The following is a 21,518-nucleotide window of genomic DNA, read 5'->3' on the forward strand; positions in this document are numbered from 1 at the left end:
AACACACTTCTCCAAGCTGAAAGCTCACTGGGCCCACACCAGCACACACTCTGACTCTGAAGACTAGCAGGAGACCCTGCCCCCTTGCATTCCCTCACGGCCTTTTAGCAGGGACCACGGATTCATAGATGACCCAGCTTATGGGCAGACACAGTCGACCCTCAGACAGGAGCCCCTCCAATGCGAGAGCCCTTAGTGGTATTTGCATGCATGTCAGCAGGGGATGTTGGTCCTCACTGCTAACTGTCCCCTACCCCCGAGAGGAAACCTGCTGGACCTCAGTTTCCATGTGGAGACCGTAGAGCTTTCTCACTCATTTTGTTCAGATTTTCCAAGGAATGCATACAAGGGTGTCATCATCGATTCAAGCACATTCTGGGACGCTGCAGAACACAAACGGGCAGGCCGTGGGGCTCTGCAGAGGAGCCATGACCCAGAAGTACTCCAACAGCCTGGGGAATCCACAGTCCTCAAGCCACTCAGCAAGACCAACAATCAATCCACTCTTGCAGCCATTGGACCCATCTGAGGAAAACCTAATAGCCAGTGGCACATCTTAGTATGGGTGAATGCTACTGTCCTGAGTTATCCCCAGCCACGCTCAGCAACGTGCGCCTGCTCCACTTTTTCCAGTTCCCCTTAGCACATCCAGTTATCAGACAACACGAAGGTCTTCTTGTCTTTGCCGACGGCCAGCCTTACCCTGCAACTGCACCTGAGAAGTGGACAGAAATCAGGCAGGCTTCTGAATTGCACCAGAGTCCTCAGAGAACATGATTCTTGTGAAAACTTACCTACGTGTCAGCCCGGAACCTGCTACCCAAGTACCACTATCCCTTACCGAAAACTGATTGCGTGTCTCACAGCACGACTGGAGGAAGTTAGGCATGTACGTTGGCCGGTGTGTGAGACGCTGTATGTGTGTATTCACGCGTGTGGGCGTGTGTGACTGTGACTGCGCACGAAGATGCACTCGTGGGTTCCGGTGTGTGCCGCTGAATACGCGTCTTGGTCTCTGGGTGTCCCTGTGGCCCTCTGCAGACGCCTCCAACAGTAAACGCCATAGTTTATACACACCATCCTGGTTGGACCCCCAACTGAAAGGAGAAAGACCCCTGTCAGCTTCAAGAGGCCACATGCGAACTTTGACCCCCAGGGACTGTTGAATTAGTCCACAGACTCCCGCTCTCTCACAGCCACGCCTTCTGACCAAAGCACAAAGACTGGACGAGACCTGCCTCCCGGCCGTGGCTGTCACATCTATGTGGACCTGGAGACCCTGCCACCTACCAGCACATCTGATGTGCCCTTGGGGTCACTCCCAGCACTCCTGGAAGCAAGGGAACATCCCAGGGGCGGGCTGATAGCGACCTGCAGTTGCCTACAGGAAAGATGCAGCACGGCACTTCTCAAGGGGCTAAGGAACTGCGGACCAAGTGCGTCTTCTCACCAACTAGACCAAATCACTCTCCGTGACCCCGTGGGAATGCCCACAATGGGAAGTGTTGGGCTTCAGCAACCATGACACAGGTTGGAACACCAGAGCCGAATTTAGGCCACCTCCTCACCCACGTATCGGCAAGTTTCCAACTGGCAGGGTTCGTGGCCCTGACAACTGGGAAAACGCTCAAATGATACACAGCCTCTTCCTAAGTGCCCTCCTCCTGCATGCAGGGCGACTCGACACTATTGGAAGCCACAGACATCATGCGAACACGGGGACACTGAACACCAGGGAAGACAGACCGCAAGCCTGTCTGCTTTGATGATGCCCACACCACCCCATGCATCCTGGCAATTCTCCACTCCCACAGCAACACTACCGAGGAACTCACAGCGATCAAATGCACTGTTCCTGAGGACCACAGACAGACTTTCAACGGAAGACCTCTGCCACACGAGGGGACCTGGAAGCTTGAAAGGGCACAGTGGCTGTCCACGACAGCACACCTGGCATCGCAACAGTGCCCCCATCTCTGCCCCACCCACGGACTGCTGCAGATAAACCTCAGGCTGTTCGAACGGCCTGCATGCCAAACTGGCTGGCGGTGTCATGGCCCCCCGGGAGAAACACTTTTGCTTTGCACATTCCCAAACAAGGGAAGAAAGCAGCCAATAGGGATGTTCGCATAACTCACCTACCTCCAAGGAGGCCGGCACAGACGCCTCACAATGTCGATCTTCTCTACGTCCCCCAAGACACCCTTTGGATGTCATTCCTCCGGCAATGAGATGATAACTCTACACAGGTTACCTACCTCACCTCATGCACTTGAACTGCCAAAGCCACCCCCTCCATAGGCAGCTGATGCCAGCCCATCACGAACACGACTCATCCTTGGGAAGCCAAGGCCAGCACCTGCAACCCAATTATGACAGCCTATTCCACGACCTCACAAAGGACCGGTCCTCATCATCCCTTACCTTCCTGTCCAGGCCATCAGCGACCACGCAGGTTTAAATGCAGCACTCGATCCTCACCCCACTCCACGATGCCCCACTTGGCACCAACACTGTGCTGGGTGTTAAAGTAGAGGAGCAGACAAGGGCAGCAGTGTGGCCTAATCCATCAGCCCCTTTCCGCCGACGCCCAACCCGAGCCCAACCCCGCCCAATTCTCCAGCCTCACTAGGGACTCAAAAACCTCACTGTGCAAAACACTAGGACAGGGAGGGCCACAGGCCTGGCCTCAGGCTCCAGGCACAAACCAGGGACGCTTGCTCATTTTGGCTTCCAAAATAAACACACGAAACAGCATGCACGAAGCGTGATCCTGGCCAAAACACACCTATCCAATGGCAAGCACACTGGGCCTAGACCGGCACACACCCCGACTCTTAAGACCAGCAAGAGAGCCTGCCCCCTCGCATTCCTTCAACCGCCTTTCAGCAGGGACCCGGGATACACAGATAAGCCAGCTTATGTGCAGACACGGTCGATCCTCAGACAGGAGCCCCTCCAATACTGGAGTCCTTGGTGGTATTTGCGTGCATGTCGGCAGGGGACACTGGCCCTCACTCCTAACAGTCCCCTACACCCGAGAGAGGAAACGTGCTGAACCTCAGTTTCGATAAGGAGACGGTAGAGTGTTCTCACCCATTCTGTTCAGAGTTTCCAAGGAATGCATACAAGAGTGTCATCATCGATCCAAGCACATGCTGGGATGCTGCAGAACACAACCGGGCAGTGCGTGGGGCTCTGCAGGGGAGCCATGAGCCTGGAGTACCCCAAAAGCCTGGAGAATCCATAGCCCTCAGGCCACTCGACAAGACGAACAATCAAGCCACTCTTGCAGCCATTGGGCCCATCTGAGGAAAACCTAATATCTAATGGCACATCTTGGGGTGGTTGAATACCTACCGTCCTGAGTTATCCGCGACCATGCTCGGGAACATGGTCCCGCCTCACTTTTTCCAGTTCTTCTTAGCACCTCCAGTCATCAGAGCACACGAAGATCTTCTTGTTTTTGCCGACGGCGAGGCTTGCCCAGCAACTGCACCTGGGAAGTGGACTGGTGTCCTCAGAGGACATGATCCATACAAACATTTACCTGGGCTTGAGCTCTGAAACTGCTTCCCAAGGACCTCTATCCCTTACCGAGAATTGACTGCATGTCTGATAGTACGACTGCAGGAAGTTAGGCACATACATTGGCCGGTGTGTGAGAGGCTGTATTTGTGTGTTCACGCGTGTGGGCGTGTGTGACTGTGACTGCGCACGCAGACGCTCTTGTGGGTTTCTCTGTGTGCCGCTGACTACACGTCTTGGTCTCTGTGTGTCCCTGTAGCCCTGTGAAGAGGCGTCCAACGGTAAACGCCATAGTTGTGTATAACAACACCCTGGCTAGACCCCCAACTGAAAGGAGAAAGCCCCCTGTCAGCTTCCAGAGGCCGCATGCAAACTTTAACCCCCAGGGGCTGTTGAAATACTCCACGGACGCCCACTCTCCCACAGCCACGCCTTCTGACCAGAGCACAAAGACTGGACGAGACCTGCCTCCCGGCCGTGGGTGTGACATCTACGTGCAACTCGAGAACCTGCCAGCTACCAGCACATCTGATGTGCACTTGGGGTCACTCCCAGCACTTTCGGAAGCAAGGGAACTCCCATGGGTGAGCCGACACCGACCTACAGCATTCTACTGGCAAGATGCAGCCTGAATCCACTCAAGGGGCTAAAGAACATCGAACAAAGTGCAACTTCTCGCCAACTAGGCCTAACCACTTTCCTTGGACCCGTGGGAATGCCCACCACAGGAAGCAGTGGGCTTCAGCAGCCATGACCCATGTTGGAACCCCACAGCGGAAACTAGGCCACCTTCCCGGCCATGTCTCAGGCAGCTCCCATCCTGCAAGGTTTGCGGCCCTGACCCCTAAGGAACCGCTCAAACGCTCAACAGCCTCGTCCACCGTGCCCTACTCCAGCCAGCAGGGCGACGCGTCCCTACTGGAAGACACAGACATCTTCCGAACACGGGAACACTGAACACCAGGGAAGACAGACCGCAAGCCTGTCTGCTTTGAAGATGCTGATCCCACCTGAGGCATCCTGGAAATTCTCCACTGCCACAGTGGCAGCACCGAGGAACTCACAGTGATCAAAGGCATGGTCCCCGAGGACCACAGATATACTTTCAACGGAAGACCTCTGCCATGTGAGGGGACTTGGAAGCCTGAAAGGGAACAGTGGCTGGCCTTGGCAGTGCACCAGGGATGGCAACAGTGCCCCCTTCTCTGCCCCGCCAACGGACTGCTCTGGATAAAGCTCTGGCTATTCGAAAGGCCTGCATGCCACACGGGCCGGCCGCGTCATGCCCTCCGGCAGAAACACTATCGCTTTGCACATTCCCAAAAGAGGGAAAAGAGCGACCAAAGGGCTTGTTTGCATAACTCACCTCCCCCAGAGAAGGCCGGCACAGATGCCTCAGCATGTCCATCTTCTCTATGTCCCGCAAGACACCCGTGGGGAGTCACTCCTCTGGAAACGGGATTGCAACTCTTCACAGGTAACCCACCTCACTGCATCCTCATGAACTGCCAAAGCCATCCCCACCATAGGCAGCTGATGCCAGGCCATCACGAACAAGACACATCCTTGGGAAGCCGAGGCCAGCGCCTGCAACCCAATGATGACAGCCCATCCCACGACATCACACAGGACCTGTCCTCATGATACCTTACCTTTCTCTCCAGGGCAGCAGCCACTACGCAGGCTTAAATGCAGCACTCGATCGTCACCCCACTCCACGATGATCCACATAGCGCCAACAGTGTGCTGGCAGCTTCAGGGGCAGCACCGAGGCCTAATCCATCAGCCCCCTTCCACCATCACCAAATTCCATCCAACCCCCGCCCACTGCTCCAGCCCCACCTGGCACTCAAGAACCTCACCGCACCAAACACAACAACAGAGAGGGCCACAGGCCTGGCCTGAGGCTGCAGGCTCCAACCAGGGAACCTTGCTCATTTTGGCTTCCAAAATCAACCACCGAAGCGGCATGCACAAAGCATGATCCTGGTCAAAACACACTTCTCCAAGCTGAAAGCTCACTGGGCCCACACCAGCACACACTCTGACTCTGAAGACTAGCAGGAGACCCTGCCCCCTTGCATTCCCTCACGGCCTTTTAGCAGGGACCACGGATTCATAGATGACCCAGCTTATGGGCAGACACGGTCGACCCTCAGACAGGAGCCCCTCCAATGCGAGAGCCCTTAGTGGTATTTGCATGCATGTCAGCAGGGGATGTTGGTCCTCACTGCTAACTGTCCCCTACCCCCGAGAGGAAACCTGCTGGACCTCAGTTTCCATGTGGAGACCGTAGAGCTTTCTCACTCATTTTGTTCAGATTTTCCAAGGAATGCATACAAGGGTGTCATCATCGATTCAAGCACATTCTGGGACGCTGCAGAACACAAACGGGCAGGCCGTGGGGCTCTGCAGAGGAGCCATGACCCAGAAGTACTCCAACAGCCTGGGGAATCCACAGTCCTCAAGCCACTCAGCAAGACCAACAATCAATCCACTCTTGCAGCCATTGGACCCATCTGAGGAAAACCTAATAGCCAGTGGCACATCTTAGTATGGGTGAATGCTACTGTCCTGAGTTATCCCCAGCCACGCTCAGCAACGTGCGCCTGCTCCACTTTTTCCAGTTCCCCTTAGCACATCCAGTTATCAGACAACACGAAGGTCTTCTTGTCTTTGCCGACGGCCAGCCTTACCCTGCAACTGCACCTGAGAAGTGGACAGAAATCAGGCAGGCTTCTGAATTGCACCAGAGTCCTCAGAGAACATGATTCTTGTGAAAACTTACCTACGTGTCAGCCCGGAACCTGCTACCCAAGTACCACTATCCCTTACCGAAAACTGATTGCGTGTCTCACAGCACGACTGGAGGAAGTTAGGCATGTACGTTGGCCGGTGTGTGAGACGCTGTATGTGTGTATTCACGCGTGTGGGCGTGTGTGACTGTGACTGCGCACGAAGATGCACTCGTGGGTTCCGGTGTGTGCCGCTGAATACGCGTCTTGGTCTCTGGGTGTCCCTGTGGCCCTCTGCAGACGCCTCCAACAGTAAACGCCATAGTTTATACACACCATCCTGGTTGGACCCCCAACTGAAAGGAGAAAGACCCCTGTCAGCTTCAAGAGGCCACATGCGAACTTTGACCCCCAGGGACTGTTGAATTAGTCCACAGACTCCCGCTCTCTCACAGCCACGCCTTCTGACCAAAGCACAAAGACTGGACGAGACCTGCCTCCCGGCCGTGGCTGTCACATCTATGTGGACCTGGAGACCCTGCCACCTACCAGCACATCTGATGTGCCCTTGGGGTCACTCCCAGCACTCCTGGAAGCAAGGGAACATCCCAGGGGCGGGCTGATAGCGACCTGCAGTTGCCTACAGGAAAGATGCAGCACGGCACTTCTCAAGGGGCTAAGGAACTGCGGACCAAGTGCGTCTTCTCACCAACTAGACCAAATCACTCTCCGTGACCCCGTGGGAATGCCCACAATGGGAAGTGTTGGGCTTCAGCAACCATGACACAGGTTGGAACACCAGAGCCGAATTTAGGCCACCTCCTCACCCACGTATCGGCAAGTTTCCAACTGGCAGGGTTCGTGGCCCTGACAACTGGGAAAACGCTCAAATGATACACAGCCTCTTCCTAAGTGCCCTCCTCCTGCATGCAGGGCGACTCGACACTATTGGAAGCCACAGACATCATGCGAACACGGGGACACTGAACACCAGGGAAGACAGACCGCAAGCCTGTCTGCTTTGATGATGCCCACACCACCCCATGCATCCTGGCAATTCTCCACTCCCACAGCAACACTACCGAGGAACTCACAGCGATCAAATGCACTGTTCCTGAGGACCACAGACAGACTTTCAACGGAAGACCTCTGCCACACGAGGGGACCTGGAAGCTTGAAAGGGCACAGTGGCTGTCCACGACAGCACACCTGGCATCGCAACAGTGCCCCCATCTCTGCCCCACCCACGGACTGCTGCAGATAAACCTCAGGCTGTTCGAACGGCCTGCATGCCAAACTGGCTGGCGGTGTCATGCCCCCCCGGGAGAAACACTTTTGCTTTGCACATTCCCAAACAAGGGAAGAAAGCAGCCAATAGGGATGTTCGCATAACTCACCTACCTCCAAGGAGGCCGGCACAGACGCCTCACAATGTCGATCTTCTCTACGTCCCCCAAGACACCCTTTGGATGTCATTCCTCCGGCAATGAGATGATAACTCTACACAGGTTACCTACCTCACCTCATGCACTTGAACTGCCAAAGCCACCCCCTCCATAGGCAGCTGATGCCAGCCCATCACGAACACGACTCATCCTTGGGAAGCCAAGGCCAGCACCTGCAACCCAATTATGACAGCCTATTCCACGACCTCACAAAGGACCGGTCCTCATCATCCCTTACCTTCCTGTCCAGGCCATCAGCGACCACGCAGGTTTAAATGCAGCACTCGATCCTCACCCCACTCCACGATGCCCCACTTGGCACCAACACTGTGCTGGGTGTTAAAGTAGAGGAGCAGACAAGGGCAGCAGTGTGGCCTAATCCATCAGCCCCTTTCCGCCGACGCCCAACCCGAGCCCAACCCCGCCCAATTCTCCAGCCTCACTAGGGACTCAAAAACCTCACTGTGCAAAACACTAGGACAGGGAGGGCCACAGGCCTGGCCTCAGGCTCCAGGCACAAACCAGGGACGCTTGCTCATTTTGGCTTCCAAAATAAACACACGAAACAGCATGCACGAAGCGTGATCCTGGCCAAAACACACCTATCCAATGGCAAGCACACTGGGCCTAGACCGGCACACACCCCGACTCTTAAGACCAGCAAGAGAGCCTGCCCCCTCGCATTCCTTCAACCGCCTTTCAGCAGGGACCCGGGATACACAGATAAGCCAGCTTATGTGCAGACACGGTCGATCCTCAGACAGGAGCCCCTCCAATACTGGAGTCCTTGGTGGTATTTGCGTGCATGTCGGCAGGGGACACTGGCCCTCACTCCTAACAGTCCCCTACACCCGAGAGAGGAAACGTGCTGAACCTCAGTTTCGATAAGGAGACGGTAGAGTGTTCTCACCCATTCTGTTCAGAGTTTCCAAGGAATGCATACAAGAGTGTCATCATCGATCCAAGCACATGCTGGGATGCTGCAGAACACAACCGGGCAGTGCGTGGGGCTCTGCAGGGGAGCCATGAGCCTGGAGTACCCCAAAAGCCTGGAGAATCCATAGCCCTCAGGCCACTCGACAAGACGAACAATCAAGCCACTCTTGCAGCCATTGGGCCCATCTGAGGAAAACCTAATATCTAATGGCACATCTTGGGGTGGTTGAATACCTACCGTCCTGAGTTATCCGCGACCATGCTCGGGAACATGGTCCCGCCTCACTTTTTCCAGTTCTTCTTAGCACCTCCAGTCATCAGAGCACACGAAGATCTTCTTGTTTTTGCCGACGGCGAGGCTTGCCCAGCAACTGCACCTGGGAAGTGGACTGGTGTCCTCAGAGGACATGATCCATACAAACATTTACCTGGGCTTGAGCTCTGAAACTGCTTCCCAAGGACCTCTATCCCTTACCGAGAATTGACTGCATGTCTGATAGTACGACTGCAGGAAGTTAGGCACATACATTGGCCGGTGTGTGAGAGGCTGTATTTGTGTGTTCACGCGTGTGGGCGTGTGTGACTGTGACTGCGCACGCAGACGCTCTTGTGGGTTTCTCTGTGTGCCGCTGACTACACGTCTTGGTCTCTGTGTGTCCCTGTAGCCCTGTGAAGAGGCGTCCAACGGTAAACGCCATAGTTGTGTATAACAACACCCTGGCTAGACCCCCAACTGAAAGGAGAAAGCCCCCTGTCAGCTTCCAGAGGCCGCATGCAAACTTTAACCCCCAGGGGCTGTTGAAATACTCCACGGACGCCCACTCTCCCACAGCCACGCCTTCTGACCAGAGCACAAAGACTGGACGAGACCTGCCTCCCGGCCGTGGGTGTGACATCTACGTGCAACTCGAGAACCTGCCAGCTACCAGCACATCTGATGTGCACTTGGGGTCACTCCCAGCACTTTCGGAAGCAAGGGAACTCCCATGGGTGAGCCGACACCGACCTACAGCATTCTACTGGCAAGATGCAGCCTGAATCCACTCAAGGGGCTAAAGAACATCGAACAAAGTGCAACTTCTCGCCAACTAGGCCTAACCACTTTCCTTGGACCCGTGGGAATGCCCACCACAGGAAGCAGTGGGCTTCAGCAGCCATGACCCATGTTGGAACCCCACAGCGGAAACTAGGCCACCTTCCCGGCCATGTCTCAGGCAGCTCCCATCCTGCAAGGTTTGCGGCCCTGACCCCTAAGGAACCGCTCAAACGCTCAACAGCCTCGTCCACCGTGCCCTACTCCAGCCAGCAGGGCGACGCGTCCCTACTGGAAGACACAGACATCTTCCGAACACGGGAACACTGAACACCAGGGAAGACAGACCGCAAGCCTGTCTGCTTTGAAGATGCTGATCCCACCTGAGGCATCCTGGAAATTCTCCACTGCCACAGTGGCAGCACCGAGGAACTCACAGTGATCAAAGGCATGGTCCCCGAGGACCACAGATATACTTTCAACGGAAGACCTCTGCCATGTGAGGGGACTTGGAAGCCTGAAAGGGAACAGTGGCTGGCCTTGGCAGTGCACCAGGGATGGCAACAGTGCCCCCTTCTCTGCCCCGCCAACGGACTGCTCTGGATAAAGCTCTGGCTATTCGAAAGGCCTGCATGCCACACGGGCCGGCCGCGTCATGCCCTCCGGCAGAAACACTATCGCTTTGCACATTCCCAAAAGAGGGAAAAGAGCGACCAAAGGGCTTGTTTGCATAACTCACCTCCCCCAGAGAAGGCCGGCACAGATGCCTCAGCATGTCCATCTTCTCTATGTCCCGCAAGACACCCGTGGGGAGTCACTCCTCTGGAAACGGGATTGCAACTCTTCACAGGTAACCCACCTCACTGCATCCTCATGAACTGCCAAAGCCATCCCCACCATAGGCAGCTGATGCCAGGCCATCACGAACAAGACACATCCTTGGGAAGCCGAGGCCAGCGCCTGCAACCCAATGATGACAGCCCATCCCACGACATCACACAGGACCTGTCCTCATGATACCTTACCTTTCTCTCCAGGGCAGCAGCCACTACGCAGGCTTAAATGCAGCACTCGATCGTCACCCCACTCCACGATGATCCACATAGCGCCAACAGTGTGCTGGCAGCTTCAGGGGCAGCACCGAGGCCTAATCCATCAGCCCCCTTCCACCATCACCAAATTCCATCCAACCCCCGCCCACTGCTCCAGCCCCACCTGGCACTCAAGAACCTCACCGCACCAAACACAACAACAGAGAGGGCCACAGGCCTGGCCTGAGGCTGCAGGCTCCAACCAGGGAACCTTGCTCATTTTGGCTTCCAAAATCAACCACCGAAGCGGCATGCACAAAGCATGATCCTGGTCAAAACACACTTCTCCAAGCTGAAAGCTCACTGGGCCCACACCAGCACACACTCTGACTCTGAAGACTAGCAGGAGACCCTGCCCCCTTGCATTCCCTCACGGCCTTTTAGCAGGGACCACGGATTCATAGATGACCCAGCTTATGGGCAGACACGGTCGACCCTCAGACAGGAGCCCCTCCAATGCGAGAGCCCTTAGTGGTATTTGCATGCATGTCAGCAGGGGATGTTGGTCCTCACTGCTAACTGTCCCCTACCCCCGAGAGGAAACCTGCTGGACCTCAGTTTCCATGTGGAGACCGTAGAGCTTTCTCACTCATTTTGTTCAGATTTTCCAAGGAATGCATACAAGGGTGTCATCATCGATTCAAGCACATTCTGGGACGCTGCAGAACACAAACGGGCAGGCCGTGGGGCTCTGCAGAGGAGCCATGACCCAGAAGTACTCCAACAGCCTGGGGAATCCACAGTCCTCAAGCCACTCAGCAAGACCAACAATCAATCCACTCTTGCAGCCATTGGACCCATCTGAGGAAAACCTAATAGCCAGTGGCACATCTTAGTATGGGTGAATGCTACTGTCCTGAGTTATCCCCAGCCACGCTCAGCAACGTGCGCCTGCTCCACTTTTTCCAGTTCCCCTTAGCACATCCAGTTATCAGACAACACGAAGGTCTTCTTGTCTTTGCCGACGGCCAGCCTTACCCTGCAACTGCACCTGAGAAGTGGACAGAAATCAGGCAGGCTTCTGAATTGCACCAGAGTCCTCAGAGAACATGATTCTTGTGAAAACTTACCTACGTGTCAGCCCGGAACCTGCTACCCAAGTACCACTATCCCTTACCGAAAACTGATTGCGTGTCTCACAGCACGACTGGAGGAAGTTAGGCATGTACGTTGGCCGGTGTGTGAGACGCTGTATGTGTGTATTCACGCGTGTGGGCGTGTGTGACTGTGACTGCGCACGAAGATGCACTCGTGGGTTCCGGTGTGTGCCGCTGAATACGCGTCTTGGTCTCTGGGTGTCCCTGTGGCCCTCTGCAGACGCCTCCAACAGTAAACGCCATAGTTTATACACACCATCCTGGTTGGACCCCCAACTGAAAGGAGAAAGACCCCTGTCAGCTTCAAGAGGCCACATGCGAACTTTGACCCCCAGGGACTGTTGAATTAGTCCACAGACTCCCGCTCTCTCACAGCCACGCCTTCTGACCAAAGCACAAAGACTGGACGAGACCTGCCTCCCGGCCGTGGCTGTCACATCTATGTGGACCTGGAGACCCTGCCACCTACCAGCACATCTGATGTGCCCTTGGGGTCACTCCCAGCACTCCTGGAAGCAAGGGAACATCCCAGGGGCGGGCTGATAGCGACCTGCAGTTGCCTACAGGAAAGATGCAGCACGGCACTTCTCAAGGGGCTAAGGAACTGCGGACCAAGTGCGTCTTCTCACCAACTAGACCAAATCACTCTCCGTGACCCCGTGGGAATGCCCACAATGGGAAGTGTTGGGCTTCAGCAACCATGACACAGGTTGGAACACCAGAGCCGAATTTAGGCCACCTCCTCACCCACGTATCGGCAAGTTTCCAACTGGCAGGGTTCGTGGCCCTGACAACTGGGAAAACGCTCAAATGATACACAGCCTCTTCCTAAGTGCCCTCCTCCTGCATGCAGGGCGACTCGACACTATTGGAAGCCACAGACATCATGCGAACACGGGGACACTGAACACCAGGGAAGACAGACCGCAAGCCTGTCTGCTTTGATGATGCCCACACCACCCCATGCATCCTGGCAATTCTCCACTCCCACAGCAACACTACCGAGGAACTCACAGCGATCAAATGCACTGTTCCTGAGGACCACAGACAGACTTTCAACGGAAGACCTCTGCCACACGAGGGGACCTGGAAGCTTGAAAGGGCACAGTGGCTGTCCACGACAGCACACCTGGCATCGCAACAGTGCCCCCATCTCTGCCCCACCCACGGACTGCTGCAGATAAACCTCAGGCTGTTCGAACGGCCTGCATGCCAAACTGGCTGGCGGTGTCATGCCCCCCCGGGAGAAACACTTTTGCTTTGCACATTCCCAAACAAGGGAAGAAAGCAGCCAATAGGGATGTTCACATAACTCACCTACCTCCAAGGAGGCCGGCACAGACGCCTCACAATGTCGATCTTCTCTACGTCCCCCAAGACACCCTTTGGATGTCATTCCTCCGGCAATGAGATGATAACTCTACACAGGTTACCTACCTCACCTCATGCACTTGAACTGCCAAAGCCACCCCCTCCATAGGCAGCTGATGCCAGCCCATCACGAACACGACTCATCCTTGGGAAGCCAAGGCCAGCACCTGCAACCCAATTATGACAGCCTATTCCACGACCTCACAAAGGACCGGTCCTCATCATCCCTTACCTTCCTGTCCAGGCCATCAGCGACCACGCAGGTTTAAATGCAGCACTCGATCCTCACCCCACTCCACGATGCCCCACTTGGCACCAACACTGTGCTGGGTGTTAAAGTAGAGGAGCAGACAAGGGCAGCAGTGTGGCCTAATCCATCAGCCCCTTTCCGCCGACGCCCAACCCGAGCCCAACCCCGCCCAATTCTCCAGCCTCACTAGGGACTCAAAAACCTCACTGTGCAAAACACTAGGACAGGGAGGGCCACAGGCCTGGCCTCAGGCTCCAGGCACAAACCAGGGACGCTTGCTCATTTTGGCTTCCAAAATAAACACACGAAACAGCATGCACGAAGCGTGATCCTGGCCAAAACACACCTATCCAATGGCAAGCACACTGGGCCTAGACCGGCACACACCCCGACTCTTAAGACCAGCAAGAGAGCCTGCCCCCTCGCATTCCTTCAACCGCCTTTCAGCAGGGACCCGGGATACACAGATAAGCCAGCTTATGTGCAGACACGGTCGATCCTCAGACAGGAGCCCCTCCAATACTGGAGTCCTTGGTGGTATTTGCGTGCATGTCGGCAGGGGACACTGGCCCTCACTCCTAACAGTCCCCTACACCCGAGAGAGGAAACGTGCTGAACCTCAGTTTCGATAAGGAGACGGTAGAGTGTTCTCACCCATTCTGTTCAGAGTTTCCAAGGAATGCATACAAGAGTGTCATCATCGATCCAAGCACATGCTGGGATGCTGCAGAACACAACCGGGCAGTGCGTGGGGCTCTGCAGGGGAGCCATGAGCCTGGAGTACCCCAAAAGCCTGGAGAATCCATAGCCCTCAGGCCACTCGACAAGACGAACAATCAAGCCACTCTTGCAGCCATTGGGCCCATCTGAGGAAAACCTAATATCTAATGGCACATCTTGGGGTGGTTGAATACCTACCGTCCTGAGTTATCCGCGACCATGCTCGGGAACATGGTCCCGCCTCACTTTTTCCAGTTCTTCTTAGCACCTCCAGTCATCAGAGCACACGAAGATCTTCTTGTTTTTGCCGACGGCGAGGCTTGCCCAGCAACTGCACCTGGGAAGTGGACTGGTGTCCTCAGAGGACATGATCCATACAAACATTTACCTGGGCTTGAGCTCTGAAACTGCTTCCCAAGGACCTCTATCCCTTACCGAGAATTGACTGCATGTCTGATAGTACGACTGCAGGAAGTTAGGCACATACATTGGCCGGTGTGTGAGAGGCTGTATTTGTGTGTTCACGCGTGTGGGCGTGTGTGACTGTGACTGCGCACGCAGACGCTCTTGTGGGTTTCTCTGTGTGCCGCTGACTACACGTCTTGGTCTCTGTGTGTCCCTGTAGCCCTGTGAAGAGGCGTCCAACGGTAAACGCCATAGTTGTGTATAACAACACCCTGGCTAGACCCCCAACTGAAAGGAGAAAGCCCCCTGTCAGCTTCCAGAGGCCGCATGCAAACTTTAACCCCCAGGGGCTGTTGAAATACTCCACGGACGCCCACTCTCCCACAGCCACGCCTTCTGACCAGAGCACAAAGACTGGACGAGACCTGCCTCCCGGCCGTGGGTGTGACATCTACGTGCAACTCGAGAACCTGCCAGCTACCAGCACATCTGATGTGCACTTGGGGTCACTCCCAGCACTTTCGGAAGCAAGGGAACTCCCATGGGTGAGCCGACACCGACCTACAGCATTCTACTGGCAAGATGCAGCCTGAATCCACTCAAGGGGCTAAAGAACATCGAACAAAGTGCAACTTCTCGCCAACTAGGCCTAACCACTTTCCTTGGACCCGTGGGAATGCCCACCACAGGAAGCAGTGGGCTTCAGCAGCCATGACCCATGTTGGAACCCCACAGCGGAAACTAGGCCACCTTCCCGGCCATGTCTCAGGCAGCTCCCATCCTGCAAGGTTTGCGGCCCTGACCCCTAAGGAACCGCTCAAACGCTCAACAGCCTCGTCCACCGTGCCCTACTCCAGCCAGCAGGGCGACGCGTCCCTACTGGAAGACACAGACATCTTCCGAACACGGGAACACTGAACACCAGGGAAGACAGACCGCAAGCCTGTCTGCTTTGAAGATGCTGATCCCACCTGAGGCATCCTGGAAATTCTCCACTGCCACAGTGGCAGCACCGAGGAACTCACAGTGATCAAAGGCATGGTCCCCGAGGACCACAGATATACTTTCAACGGAAGACCTCTGCCATGTGAGGGGACTTGGAAGCCTGAAAGGGAACAGTGGCTGGCCTTGGCAGTGCACCAGGGATGGCAACAGTGCCCCCTTCTCTGCCCCGCCAACGGACTGCTCTGGATAAAGCTCTGGCTATTCGAAAGGCCTGCATGCCACACGGGCCGGCCGCGTCATGCCCTCCGGCAGAAACACTATCGCTTTGCACATTCCCAAAAGAGGGAAAAGAGCGACCAAAGGGCTTGTTTGCATAACTCACCTCCCCCAGAGAAGGCCGGCACAGATGCCTCAGCATGTCCATCTTCTCTATGTCCCGCAAGACACCCGTGGGGAGTCACTCCTCTGGAAACGGGATTGCAACTCTTCACAGGTAACCCACCTCACTGCATCCTCATGAACTGCCAAAGCCATCCCCACCATAGGCAGCTGATGCCAGGCCATCACGAACAAGACACATCCTTGGGAAGCCGAGGCCAGCGCCTGCAACCCAATGATGACAGCCCATCCCACGACATCACACAGGACCTGTCCTCATGATACCTTACCTTTCTCTCCAGGGCAGCAGCCACTACGCAGGCTTAAATGCAGCACTCGATCGTCACCCCACTCCACGATGATCCACATAGCGCCAACAGTGTGCTGGCAGCTTCAGGGGCAGCACCGAGGCCTAATCCATCAGCCCCCTTCCACCATCACCAAATTCCATCCAACCCCCGCCCACTGCTCCAGCCCCACCTGGCACTCAAGAACCTCACCGCACCAAACACAACAACAGAGAGGGCCACAGGCCTGGCCTGAGGCTGCAGGCTCCAACCAGGGAACCTTGCTCATTTTGGCTTCCAAAATCAACCACCGAAGCGGCATGCACAAAGCATGATCCTGGTCAAAACACACTTCTCCAAGCTGAAAGCTCACTGGGCCCACACCAGCACACACTCTGACTCTGAAGACTAGCAGGAGACCCTGCCCCCTTGCATTCCCTCACGGCCTTTTAGCAGGGACCACGGATTCATAGATGACCCAGCTTATGGGCAGACACGGTCGACCCTCAGACAGGAGCCCCTCCAATGCGAGAGCCCTTAGTGGTATTTGCATGCATGTCAGCAGGGGATGTTGGTCCTCACTGCTAACTGTCCCCTACCCCCGAGAGGAAACCTGCTGGACCTCAGTTTCCATGTGGAGACCGTAGAGCTTTCTCACTCATTTTGTTCAGATTTTCCAAGGAATGCATACAAGGGTGTCATCATCGATTCAAGCACATTCTGGGACGCTGCAGAACACAAACGGGCAGGCCGTGGGGCTCTGCAGAGGAGCCATGACCCAGAAGTACTCCAACAGCCTGGGGAATCCACAGTCCTCAAGCCACTCAGCAAGACCAACAATCAATCCACTCTTGCAGCCATTGGACCCATCTGAGGAAAACCTAATAGCCAGTGGCACATCTTAGTATGGGTGAATGCTACTGTCCTGAGTTATCCCCAGCCACGCTCAGCAACGTGCGCCTGCTCCACTTTTTCCAGTTCCCCTTAGCACATCCAGTTATCAGACAACACGAAGGTCTTCTTGTCTTTGCCGACGGCCAGCCTTACCCTGCAACTGCACCTGAGAAGTGGACAGAAATCAGGCAGGCTTCTGAATTGCACCAGAGTCCTCAGAGAACATGATTCTTGTGAAAACTTACCTACGTGTCAGCCCGGAACCTGCTACCCAAGTACCACTATCCCTTACCGAAAACTGATTGCGTGTCTCACAGCACGACTGGAGGAAGTTAGGCATGTACGTTGGCCGGTGTGTGAGACGCTGTATGTGTGTATTCACGCGTGTGGGCGTGTGTGACTGTGACTGCGCACGAAGATGCACTCGTGGGTTCCGGTGTGTGCCGCTGAATACGCGTCTTGGTCTCTGGGTGTCCCTGTGGCCCTCTGCAGACGCCTCCAACAGTAAACGCCATAGTTTATACACACCATCCTGGTTGGACCCCCAACTGAAAGGAGAAAGACCCCTGTCAGCTTCAAGAGGCCACATGCGAACTTTGACCCCCAGGGACTGTTGAATTAGTCCACAGACTCCCGCTCTCTCACAGCCACGCCTTCTGACCAAAGCACAAAGACTGGACGAGACCTGCCTCCCGGCCGTGGCTGTCACATCTATGTGGACCTGGAGACCCTGCCACCTACCAGCACATCTGATGTGCCCTTGGGGTCACTCCCAGCACTCCTGGAAGCAAGGGAACATCCCAGGGGCGGGCTGATAGCGACCTGCAGTTGCCTACAGGAAAGATGCAGCACGGCACTTCTCAAGGGGCTAAGGAACTGCGGACCAAGTGCGTCTTCTCACCAACTAGACCAAATCACTCTCCGTGACCCCGTGGGAATGCCCACAATGGGAAGTGTTGGGCTTCAGCAACCATGACACAGGTTGGAACACCAGAGCCGAATTTAGGCCACCTCCTCACCCACGTATCGGCAAGTTTCCAACTGGCAGGGTTCGTGGCCCTGACAACTGGGAAAACGCTCAAATGATACACAGCCTCTTCCTAAGTGCCCTCCTCCTGCATGCAGGGCGACTCGACACTATTGGAAGCCACAGACATCATGCGAACACGGGGACACTGAACACCAGGGAAGACAGACCGCAAGCCTGTCTGCTTTGATGATGCCCACACCACCCCATGCATCCTGGCAATTCTCCACTCCCACAGCAACACTACCGAGGAACTCACAGCGATCAAATGCACTGTTCCTGAGGACCACAGACAGACTTTCAACGGAAGACCTCTGCCACACGAGGGGACCTGGAAGCTTGAAAGGGCACAGTGGCTGTCCACGACAGCACACCTGGCATCGCAACAGTGCCCCCATCTCTGCCCCACCCACGGACTGCTGCAGATAAACCTCAGGCTGTTCGAACGGCCTGCATGCCAAACTGGCTGGCGGTGTCATGCCCCCCCGGGAGAAACACTTTTGCTTTGCACATTCCCAAACAAGGGAAGAAAGCAGCCAATAGGGATGTTCGCATAACTCACCTACCTCCAAGGAGGCCGGCACAGACGCCTCACAATGTCGATCTTCTCTACGTCCCCCAAGACACCCTTTGGATGTCATTCCTCCGGCAATGAGATGATAACTCTACACAGGTTACCTACCTCACCTCATGCACTTGAACTGCCAAAGCCACCCCCTCCATAGGCAGCTGATGCCAGCCCATCACGAACACGACTCATCCTTGGGAAGCCAAGGCCAGCACCTGCAACCCAATTATGACAGCCTATTCCACGACCTCACAAAGGACCGGTCCTCATCATCCCTTACCTTCCTGTCCAGGCCATCAGCGACCACGCAGGTTTAAATGCAGCACTCGATCCTCACCCCACTCCACGATGCCCCACTTGGCACCAACACTGTGCTGGGTGTTAAAGTAGAGGAGCAGACAAGGGCAGCAGTGTGGCCTAATCCATCAGCCCCTTTCCGCCGACGCCCAACCCGAGCCCAACCCCGCCCAATTCTCCAGCCTCACTAGGGACTCAAAAACCTCACTGTGCAAAACACTAGGACAGGGAGGGCCACAGGCCTGGCCTCAGGCTCCAGGCACAAACCAGGGACGCTTGCTCATTTTGGCTTCCAAAATAAACACACGAAACAGCATGCACGAAGCGTGATCCTGGCCAAAACACACCTATCCAATGGCAAGCACACTGGGCCTAGACCGGCACACACCCCGACTCTTAAGACCAGCAAGAGAGCCTGCCCCCTCGCATTCCTTCAACCGCCTTTCAGCAGGGACCCGGGATACACAGATAAGCCAGCTTATGTGCAGACACGGTCGATCCTCAGACAGGAGCCCCTCCAATACTGGAGTCCTTGGTGGTATTTGCGTGCATGTCGGCAGGGGACACTGGCCCTCACTCCTAACAGTCCCCTACACCCGAGAGAGGAAACGTGCTGAACCTCAGTTTCGATAAGGAGACGGTAGAGTGTTCTCACCCATTCTGTTCAGAGTTTCCAAGGAATGCATACAAGAGTGTCATCATCGATCCAAGCACATGCTGGGATGCTGCAGAACACAACCGGGCAGTGCGTGGGGCTCTGCAGGGGAGCCATGAGCCTGGAGTACCCCAAAAGCCTGGAGAATCCATAGCCCTCAGGCCACTCGACAAGACGAACAATCAAGCCACTCTTGCAGCCATTGGGCCCATCTGAGGAAAACCTAATATCTAATGGCACATCTTGGGGTGGTTGAATACCTACCGTCCTGAGTTATCCGCGACCATGCTCGGGAACATGGTCCCGCCTCACTTTTTCCAGTTCTTCTTAGCACCTCCAGTCATCAGAGCACACGAAGATCTTCTTGTTTTTGCCGACGGCGAGGCTTGCCCAGCAACTGCACCTGGGAAGTGGACTGGTGTCCTCAGAGGACATGATCCATACAAACATTTACCTGGGCTTGAGCTCTGAAACTGCTTCCCAAGGACCTCTATCCCTTACCGAGAATTGACTGCATGTCTGATAGTACGACTGCAGGAAGTTAGGCACATACATTGGCCGGTGTGTGAGAGGCTGTATTTGTGTGTTCACGCGTGTGGGCGTGTGTGACTGTGACTGCGCACGCAGACGCTCTTGTGGGTTTCTCTGTGTGCCGCTGACTACACGTCTTGGTCTCTGTGTGTCCCTGTAGCCCTGTGAAGAGGCGTCCAACGGTAAACGCCATAGTTGTGTATAACAACACCCTGGCTAGACCCCCAACTGAAAGGAGAAAGCCCCCTGTCAGCTTCCAGAGGCCGCATGCAAACTTTAACCCCCAGGGGCTGTTGAAATACTCCACGGACGCCCACTCTCCCACAGCCACGCCTTCTGACCAGAGCACAAAGACTGGACGAGACCTGCCTCCCGGCCGTGGGTGTGACATCTACGTGCAACTCGAGAACCTGCCAGCTACCAGCACATCTGATGTGCACTTGGGGTCACTCCCAGCACTTTCGGAAGCAAGGGAACTCCCATGGGTGAGCCGACACCGACCTACAGCATTCTACTGGCAAGATGCAGCCTGAGTCCACTCAAGGGGCTAAAGAACATCGAACAAAGTGCAACTTCTCGCCAACTAGGCCTAACCACTTTCCTTGGACCCGTGGGAATGCCCACCACAGGAAGCAGTGGGCTTCAGCAGCCATGACCCATGTTGGAACCCCACAGCGGAAACTAGGCCACCTTCCCGGCCATGTCTCAGGCAGCTCCCATCCTGCAAGGTTTGCGGCCCTGACCCCTAAGGAACCGCTCAAACGCTCAACAGCCTCGTCCACCGTGCCCTACTCCAGCCAGCAGGGCGACGCGTCCCTACTGGAAGACACAGACATCTTCCGAACACGGGAACACTGAACACCAGGGAAGACAGACCGCAAGCCTGTCTGCTTTGAAGATGCTGATCCCACCTGAGGCATCCTGGAAATTCTCCACTGCCACAGTGGCAGCACCGAGGAACTCACAGTGATCAAAGGCTTGGTCCCCGAGGACCACAGATATACTTTCAACGGAAGACCTCTGCCATGTGAGGGGACTTGGAAGCCTGAAAGGGAACAGTGGCTGGCCTTGGCAGTGCACCAGGGATGGCAACAGTGCCCCCTTCTCTGCCCCGCCAACGGACTGCTCTGGATAAAGCTCTGGCTATTCGAAAGGCCTGCATGCCACACGGGCCGGCCGCGTCATGCCCTCCGGCAGAAACACTATCGCTTTGCACATTCCCAAAAGAGGGAAAAGAGCGACCAAAGGGCTTGTTTGCATAACTCACCTCCCCCAGAGAAGGCCGGCACAGATGCCTCAGCATGTCCATCTTCTCTATGTCCCGC

At 55.5% G+C, this 21,518-nt stretch overlaps 8 non-coding genes across 8 annotated transcripts; all 8 read right to left on the minus strand.

Moving 5' to 3' along the window:
- Positions 1-273: 273 nt before the first annotated feature.
- LOC132360942 (small nucleolar RNA SNORD116) lies at positions 274-366 on the minus strand. The gene has a single exon (XR_009501259.1). It is a non-coding gene; the product is annotated as a small nucleolar RNA SNORD116 (small nucleolar RNA).
- A 2,690-nt stretch (positions 367-3,056) lies between these two features.
- Positions 3,057-3,149, minus strand: LOC132360938 (small nucleolar RNA SNORD116). The gene has a single exon (XR_009501255.1). It is a non-coding gene; the product is annotated as a small nucleolar RNA SNORD116 (small nucleolar RNA).
- Positions 3,150-5,795: 2,646 nt separating this feature from the next.
- On the minus strand, positions 5,796-5,888 carry LOC132360943 (small nucleolar RNA SNORD116). Its single transcript, XR_009501260.1, has one exon. It is a non-coding gene; the product is annotated as a small nucleolar RNA SNORD116 (small nucleolar RNA).
- A 2,690-nt stretch (positions 5,889-8,578) lies between these two features.
- On the minus strand, positions 8,579-8,671 carry LOC132360939 (small nucleolar RNA SNORD116). The gene has a single exon (XR_009501256.1). It is a non-coding gene; the product is annotated as a small nucleolar RNA SNORD116 (small nucleolar RNA).
- Positions 8,672-11,317: 2,646 nt separating this feature from the next.
- LOC132360944 (small nucleolar RNA SNORD116) lies at positions 11,318-11,410 on the minus strand. Its single transcript, XR_009501261.1, has one exon. It is a non-coding gene; the product is annotated as a small nucleolar RNA SNORD116 (small nucleolar RNA).
- A 2,690-nt stretch (positions 11,411-14,100) lies between these two features.
- LOC132360940 (small nucleolar RNA SNORD116) lies at positions 14,101-14,193 on the minus strand. The gene has a single exon (XR_009501257.1). It is a non-coding gene; the product is annotated as a small nucleolar RNA SNORD116 (small nucleolar RNA).
- A 2,646-nt stretch (positions 14,194-16,839) lies between these two features.
- Positions 16,840-16,932, minus strand: LOC132360945 (small nucleolar RNA SNORD116). The gene has a single exon (XR_009501262.1). It is a non-coding gene; the product is annotated as a small nucleolar RNA SNORD116 (small nucleolar RNA).
- A 2,690-nt stretch (positions 16,933-19,622) lies between these two features.
- Positions 19,623-19,715, minus strand: LOC132360941 (small nucleolar RNA SNORD116). The gene has a single exon (XR_009501258.1). It is a non-coding gene; the product is annotated as a small nucleolar RNA SNORD116 (small nucleolar RNA).
- Positions 19,716-21,518: the final 1,803 nt, after the last annotated feature.

This window comes from Balaenoptera ricei, chromosome 2, assembly GCF_028023285.1.
Source record: "Balaenoptera ricei isolate mBalRic1 chromosome 2, mBalRic1.hap2, whole genome shotgun sequence".
Taxonomy (NCBI): domain Eukaryota; kingdom Metazoa; phylum Chordata; class Mammalia; order Artiodactyla; family Balaenopteridae; genus Balaenoptera; species Balaenoptera ricei.